We start from the raw sequence: 15,490 nt of genomic DNA, 5'->3' as shown, positions 1-15,490 counted from the left end.
GTTGCAAGCAACAGTTCCCGAGTGGCTGCTTTAGACAAAAAGGAATCTGTTGGATAGATAGGGAGGAGCTCATGTGGAAGGAGGAGCTACCTCCAGGCTTCTGAACGGGCACAGACCTGCACCAGCGTCTTCTCCATCCGGGAGTCAGATTCCAAGGAGGGGAATACAGGCGGGAGGTCAGGGGTTGGGGGGACTTCGACATCTCAAGCCTCACCGTGGAGGAGAGGGGTGGTTCCCAGGACTCCGGCTTCTCAAAGAAGAGGGTGTGACTTCTGCCTTAACAACAAGGCCAAAACGAAACCTGTTCACCACAGGTAGACAGGTGAGCATGAAGAACACAGATGTGGCTTCAGAAAAGTCATCTTTGAATTCCATCTCTGCCACTGATTATTTTGGTCACAATTTCTGTGGACTCCTATTTTCTCAGCTGTAGTGCAGAGGGTGACAATAAGCCCCCTTCTACATTGTGGCAACAAGTCACTGAAAGGGCTGTAAAAATGACAAACCCCCATATTATTATATGGCATTAGGACAAACTGTGTCATCCCTTCTGTTTGTGAGTCTCCATTGCCCTGTAGGTGCTGTGTCTTGGTCACTGTATATTGAGGGCCTTCTTATGAAGATATACGCCAACTTGATAGTAAAGCATAAAAACTTTAAAAGTCCTGTGGAGATGCCAGCATGTTCTAATCTAATACATGTTTAGGCCCTGCATCCCCAAATGGGGTGAATCTGTTACATAATTGTGGATACCTGCCTCCCTGACTCTACTGTAAAAGACCTTGTTTACCCAGCCCCCCTGTGTCTCTTGAAATGGACAGGAACTAAATCAAGAGGACTCCATGCTCCTCTGCCCGCAGGATACGTGCCAGACAGATCTTATCTGACCTGCTGCTGCCCCGTGCACGGCCCTGAGCGGCTCCAGGGTCTGTGTTGACAGTCTTCCAGCGTGTACAGCTGACGTGCCAGGAGCTATTGAAAAGCCTTGGCCTGCACTGTGCTAGCAGCACCCTTTCAAGTCCTTGAAACCCAGGCCCATCCTGGGGGGAAAGCGGCCTGAGACGTGCCTCGTGTCTCTTGCGAGAGACATGGAGCTGGGGGGAGTGGGACCTCCTGGATCCAGAGAAAGCCTTGGGCATCTTGAGGACGTTTTTCTTCTGCTGACGGACAGAAAAGTATGTGCAGCAAGTTTCCAGCTTCACCCTGAGCTGTGTCCTCTGCTGGGATGGGAGCCTTTGTGGGAGAGGCTGAGAGCCGGGGGTGAGGAAGTTGGTCCTGAGGGGGCAGAGGGTCAGGCACACACTCTGTGGCCTTGAGTAGATGCCCAGCCGTTGGAGGGCTCTGAGGACAGAGCCTCGCACTCCCATTAATCTCCCGGCCCCATCTCCCCGTGGTCGGGGTGTGGTGCGGGGCAGGTGTGGATGTCTAATGGGGGTTGTGGTTGCGAGATAAACCTCAGTGACCGTAGTCCCAAGGCAGAACATAAACGACGTTGCTTCGCTGTTGGTGTGAAACGAAACAAGGAAAGCGGTGGGAAGAGGTAGTTTTGGTGATCTGATGCCACCTGACAGTCTGTTCCTCAAGTTGGGGTCTTAACGCAACTGTTGTATTAATTCTCATGGTTTTGTGAGGCAGGAAGTTGGGCAGGGCTCGGCTGGGTTACTCTTGTGGTCCTGGCGGCCTGCGTTTATTGGGCCCCTCAGGTGTTGATGTGATGCTCCCCTGGTCCAAGATGGCCTCTTCGCATCCCTGGCACGTTGGCGGGGAGGCTGGGTGCTCTGGGTCAGCCGAGCCTGTGCTCCTCGGCGTGTTCTCGCCAGCAGGTGGCTCAGGGCGCCAGAAGCCCAAGGCAGAAGCTGCTGGTCCTGCAGGGGCATTGCTTTCACGCACTTTACTGGCCAAAGCAGTCACGGGCCAGCTGGACGCACGGGCAGAGGAAGTCGACCCCGCCCTGGTTAGGAGGCGGGGCAGAGGGTTTATGGGCAACTTTGATCCGCCATCACGGCTTCTTCTTTCTTCTGCAGGCAGTTCAGGGCAGCTCCTGCCTTGCGTGCGCCCTGGGGGAAGCAGTGGCCACTTGGTTGTCCGGTGTTGTCTGTCCCCTAGGGAGGCAGCTCGCCTGGGTGTGACCCAGGGGTGGAGGTGAGGACCTCGCGTGCAGTGTCCCCTCGCTGGGAGGGGAGGGGGAAGGTGGCCCCGGCAGGTGTTAGCTGAGTGGACTTGGACGTACCCCGTGGGGGACCCCCTTTGGGGACTCCCAGAAGTACTCAGCGAGGCTGCTGTGCCCTGCAGGCACGCCCCCTGCAGGGACCCTGACGCATGGAAGCAGGTAAGGGCAGCGGCGTCCGGGGTGTTACTCTAAGTGACGTCCTCCACTGGTGTGTCCTCCCCACCCAACACCCAGCCCCACAGGTCGGTACAGTTGATGGAGAAGTCAGTCACGTGGCAGAGGTTCACCCCCAGCCTGGTGGTTTCTGCATCGTCTGTCACTCAGAGGGCAGCGAAGCTGTGCAGGTGAGGCCCCCAGACTCCAGTCCCTCTGCACGATGATGCCAGTTAAGTGTCACGAGTCCCTAGTGGGGGCTCACGGGTGCCGCCCAGGCATCTTCCTGTCTGGTCCTGGCAGCTCCACTGAGCTGTGGCATCCGTGTCCCCAGCCTCCCAGATGAGGAGCATGGGGCCAGGTGGTGCTCAGGGACGTGCCCTGCTCACAGGGCTCAGCAGGTGTGAGTTCAGCACTGTCTGACCCCCGACAGTCCTCTCTCTCTGGGAGGCCCCACCTCCCCGAAGCCCTTCCAGGGACCCGCAGCTCCTGGTACTTGCGCCTGTGCCGGGAGACCTTGAGCTGGCGTCACAGGACCTGGTTACGGCCCTCACCTTCCTGAGCGAGGGGCTCAGTGCGGTCCTTGCAGGACGGATGCTCTGTGTGGTGGTGGTTCCCAGCCCGGGGCGCTCCTGCTGGGTTCCAGCTGGGCTGGCGCCCTGTGAGGTTACCCTAGAGGAGATGGGAGGAGAGCCTTTGGTTTTGAGACTTTCTTGTTACCTAAAACAACCTCCCTTAAGTTCTCCCTGGAAAAAAAAAATGGACTTTTCTGGCTTTTGCCAGAGTCTCTGATGGCAGCCTCTGCTGCACGTGGGCATCGTGGGCAGAAGGAGGGGGCCACCAGATTACGTCTGTCTGGTGTCTTTGCCCCAGGGGCCCCATCCTCACCGTGGAGGGCGCCCCGCCTCCATCTGGAGAACACGCCTGGTTGTCTGGGGTGGGTGTCTGCCGGGAAGCAAATGCAGTTACGGATAAGGCCAGCAAGAACTATGGTTTTCTTCACTTTTTTAAACTGTCAGCTTTGTGTCTGTTGCCATTTTTCAGTCATGGTCACAGTTTCAAAATCCATGTAAAGAAGTCATTTAAAATGTGCTGTTGTGTGTTCAGGGCTTAGTATCTTTCAGAAATCAATTTTGAGAATTTCTACCTGAGGCATGTTTGAGATCAGACTACTATCTGGCTGCTGGCATTAATTGATAGTGGTTATCACACATTTCTCTTTATGAAATTGCTTGATATTATCTTAAACAATGTTTATAATGTTATTCTATTTTGATAAAGACTCATATTTTTCCTATTCAAAAGTAGACAGTCCTAGGTTTATTTATTTGTTGAATAGACGGCCCATGAATCTCAGGCACAGATTGGGTTAAAATTAACGTGAGCATGGTATTTACCACCACTTGGTGGCAGTGTACCCCAGTTACAAGACCTTGTCAGAGAGAATACCGGACTCTGATAAGTGCTAAAATTACAAACCAGAAGTTATGAAGTGACAGTAACAGCCCATATCTGGAGTCTATTTTAGTGGCAGAGATTCTAGTACAGCACCATATACTTAAATGCTTTCTCAAGTCACCCTCTTTGGGACTGTCACTCTTCCCCGGATGAATATCTTAATTTTCCTTTACTTACGGCTGGAGAACAGATGTAAAGATCTTGTGACAAAAAGCCAGAAAACTAATGACTAGCAGCGTTTTTTTCCATTGTAAAAATTAAAAGTTTTATTAAGAATGCTTTAAATGTTTAAGATAAGGTGTTCACATATGACTAGACAGACTTAACCCCTCACTGTGATATATAAAATACGTAAAGAAGAGCTCTCTGTAAAATTTTCTATTTGCCCAGAAAGTAATTCCAATACAGTTCTGAAAGGAACCAGGGCTGCTTCTGTCTCTGGGAAGATCTAAACCCACAAACCTAGGACACATCAACTGGGGGTGTCATCTGGAGGGGCAGTTGGCAAGGAGGTAGGAGAAAAGAGGGTGATTTTGGAAGCTGGTCACATGTGTTCGTCCTTGTATGGTCTCCCTAGTCACGTCACTAAGATTGTAACCGGCAAAGATGAAGCTACGTTTTGCATTTGAAGGGATTGTTGGAGATCCTTAGGAGTCAGCAGGACCCAGGGACCTGGGGAATGAAGCAGACATGGAGGGTGAGCTGGGTCCCTGGGCAGAGCACGTAAATCTGGGGGTTCACTTTCACGGCAGACACGTGCTACTGCAGGGGGGCGCAGAGCTGCTTCACAGCACCTTTCATGGCAAAGCTCGTTTCTGAGCCAGAGTTACTGGGAGTCTGAAAGCAGTGGGGACACTGGGAGTGGTGGTGATTTCAGTTGTGCAAGGTTACCGAGGACCTGGCTTCTTTGCTTGATAGGGAGGGGACACGACTACACGGTACTTGATGAACTTGATGGCAAGAAACACTCTGGATGGCTTTATGATTAAGATTTACTTATAATTTTATATATTACTTAAATACATATATTACATACACCATATTTTATATTTTATTTAAGATTTATTTCTTATTAACCTTTGTGTGGGGAAAGATGGGATCTGGTAAAGATAACATTTGCTTAAGACCGTGCTGTACTGACTATGAGACCAGCTTTGAGTTCCACGTTTTTTGGAGTTTGAATCCTTCTGGCTAACGCATCTTGCATTGGAAAATGGAATAACAAACAACATAAAGTGCAACTCTTATGGAACCACTGGTGTCATGCCCAGACTCTTACGGGTCATATTGCATCGTCACTTCACTTAATCCTTCCAACACCCGTATGACAGTGGTGACAATCTCTGTTGTAAAGATGAATAATTCAAGGCTCAGAAGTTAAATAATTTGGTAAAGTCCAGACAGCTAGTCGGTTGTAGAGCTAGGACTCAAATCCTAGTTTCTAATCCACCTGATGTCCCCAAGGCAGTCAGCCTTTGGAGGACAAATGGGCCACAAAAGGAGGTGAGCAAGGATTTGTAGGCCAGCCCACCACATTGCGCAAGTTCAGTAGATGCTGTTCACATAGACCACTGGAGAGCCTGCTCTGTTCTGAGAATGGTGCCCTCTGGAGTTGGGCAGCGCCGCAGGCCTGTCTATGTGATTGCCTTCTGATGGAATAGAGAGAATTCGATTAGCTCCGGTTTGGGGTGTTATATACATGATACCACCAGAAGCACAGTAAATAATGCTGTCCACCTCTCCAGAGCACTGAGGTGTTTCTTTGATCAGTATCTTGATTTGAACTACCTGCCTGGGTCCTAGACACTTGCCTATTTGAGATTCTCCGGGCAGAGTCTACAGTGACATTCTTTCCATGCGCAGGCACTGCTAAGAATAAAGTTAATGGTTACCATGTAATCACTGTGTATTACGTGCCAAGCACGTTCCATTTATTGTCTCATTCGATCATTGTAGTGAGTTTTGTATCGAAATCTTCATTTTGTGGATGAAGCAAATGGAATCCCAGAGAGGCTAATAGGCTACAAATGACAAAGCCAGGCCTTGAGCCCAAGGCTCCCTGACTCCACAGCCGCTCCTTAATCGGTACTCTCTGCCCAGCTTTAATTATGCAGTTTTATATGCAGTTAATTACGTGGTTTTATATAAGGGGATGGACATGATATTGTCAGAAAGGATATTGTAGCTCAAGGGAAACTGTCCATCTGGCTTAGGAAGTCTAGTTTACAACATATTTGAACCATACTGAACTAGAGAGAAATCCATTCCTTACTAGCTGTATGATTGTGGGCAAATTAATTTTCCTGTACCTGTTTTCTCATCTTTAAAGTAGGGATAACGATAGCTACTACCTCTTAATATTATTGTGAGGAATAAATGAGACGATCTATATAAAACACTTGGCATATAGTAAGTGTTGAATAAATGTTAGCTATCATCATCATTGTTGGGTAAAAGCTACTCACATTTTTGCTACTGTGCTCAAGAGGAAGCAAGAGGAAGGTAAAAAATGATGATGAAAAGCCAATCAAACTAAGATACAGTAGCAATATCTTTTGAGATTTGACATGTCAACAGTGAGGCTCTTCTGGAAACAGTGGCTGAAACTCCTAAAGAGCCCAAACACCATATGTGGGGCAGGGTGCCTTCTGAGTTGAGTTGCAGGACTTTTAGAGCTCAGTTCTTCCCTATTGCTGCATCTGGACCAGATCATATGAGATTCTGAGGTGCCCCTCACCTAATGGGCATCAGCTGTTGGAAAGTCCACGTCTATTTCCACTCAAAGTTAGTTTGTTGTGTAAAGCTAGATCTTTATCACCGAGGATATAGCATCAGCAAGAGCTTACCTTCAAGATCCGAGCTCATTCCTTCCTTCCTACATTCATTGAATTTATTAAGCATCTTTCTAGGCACTACCAAGAGAAAGAAACAGCCCCTGTCCTCAAGGAGGTCATAGACTTGAGAGGGGAGAGATGTTATGAAATACTATGCAGTCTCACTAAGTGGGCTAATGGGCTAAGGAGAATGCTGGATTCCTTCCGAGCTTCGGAAAGGTTGGATCGCAGGCGGTGTAGGGCCTGGCCTCCTGTGGGCATGCACCACAACCCTGGCCTTCACCCTGCGAGGACCCCTGTCTGCTCTCTCCAGGGGACGGGCTGCCCTTCTCCCACTGGCTGGTGCGTGAGGAGCCGCCACGCTCTCTGCTGGAAGCTCTTCCATCAGAGCTTTCCTTCTGGGTGTCTGAGTAGGGTCACCTCTACCTGGAGCCGGGGCCAGGCCTCAGAGTTCTTGGAAGGGGTCATCAGGATAGTTTGGACAAATCTGGACAGCACGGCAGGCCCTCTTGGCCTGGCAAGAGGGAAATTTGGGAGCCAAGCGTGGGCTTTGCTGTGGCTTAGCAGAGGCAGCTGTGTTTCCCATCTGAGCTGGACTCAGACTCTCTCTTAGGCCAAAGTGGGGCCTGACTCGTTCAAGCGGTGAGGGAGCCGTGGATGCCTTGGGCATTTGGGTGCGGATCTCCTGGAGTGAGGAAGGGACAGGCTTCTGCCATGAACGGTCTCTACACTCTCGCCTGGGTGCATTTTTTCCCCGTTCTTTCCTCCTGTCTGCCCTCCATGCAGACCATCCCCACTGGCTACTCTGGCTTCCCTGGGTCCCCAGGCAAGCTGCGTTCTCTTGCTGTTTTCTTCCTTCCTGGAACGTGCTTCTCCTTCACCCTTCCACCTGCTGGACCTCCCCTGACCCTGGAGGTCGAGAGACCCAACTGTAAGCTCACCTGTGGTGTCTTTTCTGCTCTTGCTGATCTGAAATGTTTTTTCTGAATGTAATTCTTTTTTTTAATGGAAAAAACTTGTGGCAAAATGCATGTAACATAAAACATACCATCTTAACTATTTTTAAGTGTGCAAGTCAGTGGCATTGAGTGCATTCATATTGTTGTGTAACCATGACTAACATTCATCTTCTGAACTCTATTCATTTTGCAAAACCGCTAAACAGTTTGCTGTCCCCGCTAAACAATTCCCCATTCCCTCTCCCCACCCGACCCCCGCCCCTGGCTACCACCATTCTGCTTTCTGTCTCTATGAATTTGACCAATTATACCTCGTGTAAGTGGCATCATACGGTATTTACCTTTCAGCAGCTGGCTTATTTCACTCAGCAGAATGTCTTCATGGTTCATTAGTGTTTAGCGCCTGTCAAAACTTCCTTTTTAACGCTGGAAAGTATTCCATGGTATGGATACATGACACTTTGTGTCTCCATCTGTTGATTGCTGCATTTGAATTGCTTCCCCTTGGTGGCTATTGTAACTAATGCCGCCTTGTTAGATAGATATGTTTTCTCCTAAAGGAAGCATCATGTAGCCAGGCAGATGGGACTGGAATTTAAGGCATGAAGAGGGAGGGAAATCTTCTTTCCAGGGCCAGGAACTGGTTCTCCCCTCCCTGAGACCCTCCACTCCCTTGTGGTAAGTGCAGACGCCCCAAATGTCCTCAGTCCTGGGCCACAGTTGTTCCTGCTTCAGGGGAGTGAGACTCAGCCGTGTCCCTTTGGGACTGAAGGCTGCTTGTAGCAGCACTTGAAGTGACGTCGGCATTTGGGACAAAGTTCTAGTACGAGAGCTGCATCTGGAGAGTCCGCTGGGATTTGTGGTGGTGGAATTGAAGCTCTGTGATGAACCGTGCAAAGCAGACACGCGATGGGTTCCGAGAAACTTGCAGGTGGTAGAGCAGTCGTGAGACTGTCCCCCTCTCAGGGAATCCCAAACTCAGGATATAATTTGGTTTTTCTGAGATGGTCAAGGGATCTGTTTCCTCCAGTCTTATCTTTTCTCTTCTTGTGTTCACTTATCAAATCTTTATTGGGAGGCTGTTGCATACTGCAAAAGGCATCGTGAAGGCTATTTAAAAGTGCAATGGGGCTTCCCTGGTGGCGCAGTGGTTGAGAATCTGCCTGCTAATGCAGGGGACGCGGGTTCGAGCCCTGGTCTGGGAAGATCCCATATGCCGCGGAGCAGCTAGGCCCGTGAGCCACAACTACTGAGCCTGCGGGTCTGGAGCCTGTGCTCCGCAGCAAGAGAGGCCACGATAGTGAGAGGCCCGCGCATCGCGATGAAGAGTGGCCCCCGCTTGCCGCAACTAAAGAAAGCCCTAGCACAGAAACGAAGACCCAACAGAGCAATCAATCAATCAATCAATCAATAAATCTTTAAAAAAAAAAAAAGTGCAATGAGTTCATGCTTCACAGCTTCCACTATTTAGGAAGTGCAATATGGCACATAGAGGAAAATGATGATCAAAGCAGGTGGGATTGAGTCCAAGATACTCAAATTCAGTGACCTTGGTATACCTTGGAGGGAGAAGTCTTTAATCTCAGATGCAATCTGGGAGAGCTGCTTGGAGGAGGGAGCATTTTTTAGTTGGATTCCACGGAATGCCTTTCTCAGAGTCTGTACTGGTATATTTCCTTGTTAAAGACACTTTCTTTTCTCAGCTAGGAAAAGAAAAAAATAATATTTGACTCCACAAGCTAACTGCTGTTACAACTGGGTTGTGGCAGTTGACCCTCGTCATCTTGACTTGAAAATCTGAGACTCTCTGAGTCCTTTTAGTTTTTATTTGTTTGTTTGTTTGTTTATTTATGGCTGTGTTGGGTCTTTGTTTCTGTGCAAGGGCTTTCTCTAGTTGTGGCAAGCGGGGGCCACTCTTCATCGCGATGCGCGGGCCTCTCACTATCGTGGCCTCTCTTGTTGCGGAGCACAGGCTCCAGATGCGCAGGCTCAGTAATTGTGGCTCACGGGCCCAGCTGCTCTGCGGCATGTGGGTTCTTCCCAGACCAGGGCTTGAACCCGTGTCCCCTGCATTGGCAGGCAGATTCTCAACCACTGCGCCACCAGGGAAGCCCGTCCTTTTAGTTTTAAGATTTGATTTTCCCCAGAATTTTCAGAGGGTAGGAACCGAGTTGCAAACTTGCAGTACAATTGAGAAGAAACAGGTATGGAAAAAGTCTTGCGCATTTCTCCTTTTCTCCATCAGGTTTATATCAAACCATTTTCTTTTCCCCAGATTCCCATCTTTGAATCTTAATCCTGTAATCTCAAGGGAATTTAAGAAACTAAGGGGCTGGTGCTCCGGCGAAGATGTGGCTGGAGAATTTGCAGGCAAAACTAAACTTTTATGAAAAGGAGGGCAGGAGTGAGCAAAAGACTTTAATGGGTGGGCAGGGGGGCAGTTCAGGGCATGGTCAGGTAAAGAGTCGACAGAAAGGAGAAGGCCATTGATTGAGATTAGTTTGCTCACAGGATGACCTGGGACATAATTAAAATAAAAATAAGAGCACTCTTGGGCCATGTTCTTTTACATAACAAGGAAATGGTTGGTCTAGTGTAGAAGCCTAGAACAATGGAGGCTTGGGGAAGAATCATCAGGTTAATTATAAGGAGTTGAGAGAAATATCAAGGCGGGCGTGGACGATAAATTATGAGAAAGTTCCTGTCACTAAACCCATTTCTCGTTTCACAACAAAGTCACAGTCTTGGCTCAGCTTCCTCATACAAAGTAGGCTGTCACATTTTGTTGAAGGAACTTACTCATTCCCTTCTTCATTCATTCAGCACATAGCACTGAGCACATCCTAGGTAGTAGGCACTTTTCCAGGCTCTGGGGACATAGTGGTGAATGTATATATACTATATGTATATATCAAAGACTATAGCCCCTTCTCTAAAGAAATCATTCTTGATGAAAGCAGTCAATAAACAAATAAAAAAATATCAGATAGGTGTGTGGTCTAGAGAAAAATAAATCTGGGGAGGGGAACTGGATTAGTTTCCTTTGAGACTGCCATAATAAAGTACCACCAACCGAGTGGCTTAAATAACAGAAATGTATAATCTCACAGCCCTGGAGGCCAGATTCCAAGGTCAAGGGGTTGACAGAGCCATGCTCCCCCTGACGGTGCTGGGGAGGGACCTGTGAGTTCCTTGGCTTGTGGCAACATAACCCCGATCTCCACGTGGCGTTCTCCCTGTGTCTCTGTCTCTGAGTCCAGATTTTCCCTCTTTATAAGGATTGTTGTGTTGGATGAGGGCCCACCCCAATGACCTCATCTTAACTGGATCATCTGGAAAGGCCTTATTTCCAAATCAGGTCACATTCCCAGGGCATGAGGACTTTAACATCTTTCTGGGAGACAGCATTCAACCCATAACAAGGGTTAGGTAGTTGGTGAGTCGCTGTTTTATGTGGATGGTCAGGTGAGGCCTGAGAACGGGACATAAGACTACGGGCTTGAAGGATTGAGGGAGTGAGCCGTGCAGACACCTGCTTTCTGGGCAGAGGCTAGAGGGGAGAATGTTCTTCGTGTTCCAGGAGCAACAGGAGACCCATGTGATGGAAGCCAGGGAAGAAAAGAGAGACAGACAGCCAGCCAGCCATGGATGCGAAAGATGGGGCCCAAGGAGTTATGGGGTTTTCCCTGTAAGTAAAATGAAGAGCCATTGGTGATTTGAGGAGCAGTGTGTCATAACAGAGGCACACTTTGTAAGCATCCTTCCCACAGCTCTGTTGTGAACACAGTAATGAGGGCGAGGTGGAAGCAGGGCGAGCTGATGGTGGCTGGAAGCAGAGCTGGAGTGATGAGGGAGGAGTGAGAGGTGGTCAGAGTTGGGACAAGTTTCGGGACAAGTCCTCAAGGAGGAGCCGGTGGGGCTGTGGGTGGAGTGGATGTGGCTGTGAGGGCGAGAGGGGACTGAAGGATGCTGTTTAGGCTTCTGGCTTCTGCAGCTGAAAGGATGGACTTGCCATCTGTTGAAGTGGAGAGAATAGGTTTTGTCGAGATAGACACGAGAGTTTAGATGTGTTAAGTTGGAGAGGGTTTTTGGCGTCCAAGTGGAGAGAGAGAGAGAGCGCTATAGTTCAGGGTTAGTGTCAGCTGCAGATGGTATAGAAAGCCGTGGTTTGGGATTTAATGGGCTAGGGAACCAACAGAGCTGGAGAAGAGAAAAGTTTCCAGGACGGAGTCTTGGGTCCTCCAGCATTTAGAGGCTGGGGAGGTGAGGCAGAACAGGAAGGGGCATGGCCAGTGGGGTAGGAGGACATGAAAAGCGGGTTCCGTGACGTGGAGAGAGTGGCGATGGGGTGGGGGGATCCGTTTGGGGGGACCCCGGGATCTGACCACAGGGTGTGACCTTCATATGAGCACCTTGGAGGAGTAAATGGGATCAAAGCCAGATGGTGGTGGGTTCAAGAGGGCCTGGGAGAGTGCCTGTCCAAACTCGGTGTCTCCGACCCCTTCAAGAATTTACCTTTCAGGAAAAGCAGAAAAAGTACAGTACCTAAAGGTGAAGGTAGGGTTAAAGGAGGGATTCTGTTTTTAAAGTGGAAGACAATACAGCATTTTATATCTTGATGGAGACAATGTAGGAGGGATGGAAAGATTAATGATAGGGAGAGATGGCAGGATTGTTGAAGTGATAGCTCTGAACAGGCAAGAACTTGTGGGATCCAGGGTCAAATGGAAGGATTAGCTGCATCAGGGAGGACACATGATTCATCCATAAAAACAGGAAGGCAGGCCAGGGAAGGAGGTTTGAAATGGGTACAGACATACCCATTAGCTTGGAAGATGGGGCAGTAAGAATGTATGGAGGGGTTTGTTTGTTTTTGTTTTTGGTTGTTGTTTCTTCTACGTTGTCAGAAAGTAGAAGCAAGGGCACTAGCAGAGGGGGATGTTGATGATTTGAAGACAGAGGTGATGATGTTGACACGTTCCCTTGGTGCTCAGAATGATGGGATTAGGGAAACATGGTGGGATGGCCAAGTGCACCAAGCACCCACTTGAGACGGGGGCGCCTTTCATTTAAAGTGACCAGTCCCCATGATTGAATGTTTCCTGCCAGCCATGTTCAGATGCACACGTTAAGGCTCAGAAGGGGAAGAGGGCAATAAAGAGAGAAGAAGGAAAGGATTCAAGGTAATAGGCAAGGAAGCGATGGTCATGATGGGCCCTGGGCGCTAAGCTCCGTGAGAGGAGAAGTGAGGATGAGAGAAGAACGAGGGGTGGAGGGAGGTCCTGGTGGGGTTGCAGGATTGTTGGGGTCCAGACAGCTCCAAAGAATGAGCTGGGAAAGTAGGTGGCCGTCATGACCGACTCATTAGGTAGAACAGCTGGGGTTGGGGGGTAGTGGGTGTGGTTAGAGGTAAGACCAGGTCTGGCATAACCAGTAAAGTGAGTGGCTGAGAAAGGACAGGGGGCAGCACGATTGGAGGCCAGCAGGGTAAGGATACGAGAGGGTCACCCACTTGGGTATCATCATAATGAAGGAAGATGCGGGAGCATAATGGGGAGAATTAAGAACTAAATCTTCAAGGGACGAAGGGGAGTCTTGTAGAAGTCTGTGGATGGCTAAAGCATAGAGGGCTACCCAGTGGTGAAATCTGAAGGCATGAGCTTTGCCGTTGAGGGTGCCAGGGAGGAGGGAGGGACAACGGTTTGAGAACAGCTGTGAGGAGCAGGAAGGACAGAGCCCACCTGCGGGTCCTGTGGCCTGAGGTGTGCGAAGGAGTGGTTAACACCTGGGAGGCCTGGAGGGAGAGCTGTGTCCTCGGGGGAAGCGAGGTTTTAGTTACAGCAGGAGGGCAATGGGACCGTTCAGAGGAGGGTTCAGTAGAGAGGGAGTTTGCTAGTGTTGGATGGAGGGGGAGTGGGGGAGGTGGAGCTGGACCAGGCGATGTCCAGAGCGGAGGTGTGACGAGGGGGTGCCAGAGAACCTGGGCTGCCGGTGGTGCCCGACTTCAACGCGGAGATGGGCCATGTTGCCCTCCAAGGCCGACAGAGCAGCATGGGGCCATGTTGGCTGGGCCTTTGCTGGGAGCACATGGTAGGGGTGGGCTTCTGGGCCCCCATCTTCACTCTGCTTCTGGTATTTTGCAGCCTGGAGCTTGAACTCTGGGACCCTCCTTCCTGTCTGCTGCTGCCTGTGTTAGGGCCACGAAAGGGGGTTGCCAGCACATCCCCGAGTTCAGCAGATAAGAGGCGGAGCAGCCTCAAAGTGGAGGCCAGCCTCCTCTTTGGAAGTTGGTTTAAAATGAGATGGCTTGTTGAAAAGTAACAATTGGCTGGATCGGAAGGTAGGCTCACAGGCCCGACCCCTCCGGCCTGATGTTTAGTTACTGCCAGTTGTAAACAGGCCTTGAGATTTTGTTTCTTTCTCTAAATAGATTCTAATTGTCCAAATAGATCCATGTTTTGTTTCATGATTTGAAGATAAAAGATCACTTCTCCCTAATGATAAACGAAAAGAATGTTTTCTCAACTGAGAAAAAGGTTAAACTGCTATTCATCATGTTTTGTCTTCAAACCTTTGATAGAAAAAACTTGGGTTCTTACCATTTATAGCAATTTAAAAAGGTAGAGTTTTGGGTTAAGTAAATATAATTTATGAAAGCAATTTCAGCACATATGTGACTTGAATAGAAAAAAACCTAAGAACCAGAGTCCGCTCCATAGAAGGGCTGAAATATCTCTTCTAGGCTTTTTCTTCTTTTTCTAAAATGACTTCAGAGGAGAGAATCACTACTTAATTTTAGACTAACAAAGGGGAAGGGATTTTGAGAAGAATTTTTGAAATAGGCCTTTTAGGGTGGGAAGAATTTAGGATGGTGTCTGGGAATTAAATGGAGAGAATGGTGGGGAGTAGAATTTGAATAGAGAGCTGGAAATAGAAAATATTTTATCAAGCCTTTTGCAAACAAGATTTAGGTTTACTTTTTTTCCTAATTGAAAAGTGATATGTGGAAGCTTTCCTAACAAAATGGTGGGTCTACCTGACTCAGACAAGATATTCCCTTCCTGTCCAAAAGGCATAGAGATGCTAGATAAATTATTATAAAAGATACTTCGTAATCCCTAATCAAGTTAAAAGGAAGGAGAGTCACAAGGCAACAGAAATGAAGAGAGAAATCCAGGCCAGAGCAATAGGTGGGAGCAGTGAGGGGTCCACACACGGGCCCCGGGGCTGAGGGCTGCAGGTTTACAGCCCATGGGGGGCAGCAGAGATGGGCTGGGCCTCCAGAAAGGGGGAGCTGGACCCTCCAAGGGCTACTCCTTTGCAGAAAACCTCTCCACCTACCAGTCTGGGGAAGCAGCACGGAAGCTGTGCCCTTGGGTGGGAGAAGCACAGAGTCACCCCAGGCTTGTACCACAAATGTAAATGTAAACGACAGAAGGTCGTTTGGTGTGAGGAGACTCAGCCAAGAAATGACCGTAAAAAACTCCGGAAGGAATGAAACCCCTAGAGCCACAGCATAACCTCTCAATACTGCGCCGTGGGTGGGAGGCTGGGTTCATAACTCAGGGCGCAAAACGTTTCCACAGGGGAAGCAAAGAATGGCGCACTGTGAGGGAGAGTCTGTCCGTACCTTCAAAAGAAGTCTCTACTATAGAGAACAGACATGTGGTTGCGGGGGGTGGGGGGGAGGGATGGATTGGGAGTCTGGGATTAGCAGATGCAAGCTAGTATACGTAGACGGATAAGCAACAAGGTCCTACTGTAGAGCACAGGGAACTATGTTCCATATCTTGTAATAAACCATAATGGAAAAGAACATGAAAAAGAATGTATATATATGTATAACTGAATCACTTTGCTGTACAGCAGAAATTAAAACAACACTGTAAGTCAACTATACTTCAATCAAATAAATT

At 48.9% G+C, this 15,490-nt stretch overlaps 1 long non-coding RNA gene across 1 annotated transcript in view; it reads left to right on the top strand.

Moving 5' to 3' along the window:
* Positions 1–1,046: 1,046 nt before the first annotated feature.
* LOC130705970 (uncharacterized) overlaps positions 1,047–15,490 on the top strand; it is a 136,684-nt gene continuing 122,240 nt past the window's right edge. The window contains exon 1 of the long non-coding RNA XR_009006390.1: positions 1,047–1,175. This is a non-coding gene — a long non-coding RNA (uncharacterized LOC130705970). The remainder of the gene's footprint in view (positions 1,176–15,490) is intronic.

The sequence above is a fragment of the Balaenoptera acutorostrata genome, chromosome 20, assembly GCF_949987535.1.
Source record: "Balaenoptera acutorostrata chromosome 20, mBalAcu1.1, whole genome shotgun sequence".
Lineage (NCBI taxonomy): Eukaryota > Metazoa > Chordata > Mammalia > Artiodactyla > Balaenopteridae > Balaenoptera > Balaenoptera acutorostrata.
Note: the sequence above shows the minus strand (reverse complement) of the source record. Positions and strands in the feature narration are given on the sequence as shown.